General features: G+C 47.8%; 1 non-coding gene across 1 annotated transcript; it reads left to right on the plus strand.

The window, feature by feature from the left end:
• The first annotated feature begins 431 nt into the window (after positions 1-431).
• Positions 432-503, plus strand: TRNAW-CCA (transfer RNA tryptophan (anticodon CCA)). Its single transcript has one exon. It is a non-coding gene; the product is annotated as a tRNA-Trp (tRNA).
• Positions 504-864: the final 361 nt, after the last annotated feature.

Consider the following 864-nt stretch of genomic DNA (forward strand, 5'->3'; position numbering starts at 1 on the left):
TCACCGGAGGTGGCCAAAGTACTGGAGCTTCAGCTTTAGCATCATTCCTTCCAAAGAAATCCCAGGGCTGATCTCCTTCAGAATGGACTGGTTGGATCTCCTTGCAGTCCAAGGGACTCTCAAGAGTCTTCTCCAACACCACAGTTCAAATGCATCAATTCTTCAGCATTCAGCCTTCTTCACAGTACCACAGTTAGGTGGTACTTAGTGGTAAAGAACATACCTGCCAGTGCAGGAGAATTAAGAGACACAGGTTCAATCCCTGGGTTGGGAGGATCCCCTGGAGGATGGAATGGAAACCCACTCCAGTATTCTTGCCTGGAGAATCCCATGGACAGAGGAGTCTGGCAGGCTTTAGTCCACAGGGCCGTGTAATACGACTGAAGCAACTTAGCACACACGCACAAGGTGTAAGTTGCCCATGATTAGCTTCCCTGGTGGCTCAGAGGTTAAAGCGTCTGCCTCCAATGCAGGAGACCCAGGTTCGATCCCTGGGTCGGGAAGATCCCCTGGAGAAGGAAATGGTAACCCACTCCAGTATTCTTGCCTGGAGAATCCCATGGACGGAGAAGGCTGGTAGGCTACAGCCCACGGGGTCGCAAAGAGTCAGACACGACTGAGCGGCTTCACCTCACCTCACCTCATAACTGCACGAGCTTACAAAAAATAGGAAAAATATTGAGGAAAGTGAAGAGCAAAGGGGCCTCTGCTCTGGGCCATGATAATAATGAGTGTACATAATGGAATTTAGCCTTGTATCTGAATCCCAAGGATCTGAATGACTATTTCTTTACAACAAGTGATTCAGATACCAGGAAAAATGTTCCTGTGCTTAATGTATGACTATGTGAATATATTAATATG

Source organism: Capricornis sumatraensis, chromosome 23, assembly GCF_032405125.1.
Source record: "Capricornis sumatraensis isolate serow.1 chromosome 23, serow.2, whole genome shotgun sequence".
NCBI classification, from domain to species: Eukaryota; Metazoa; Chordata; class Mammalia; order Artiodactyla; family Bovidae; genus Capricornis; species Capricornis sumatraensis.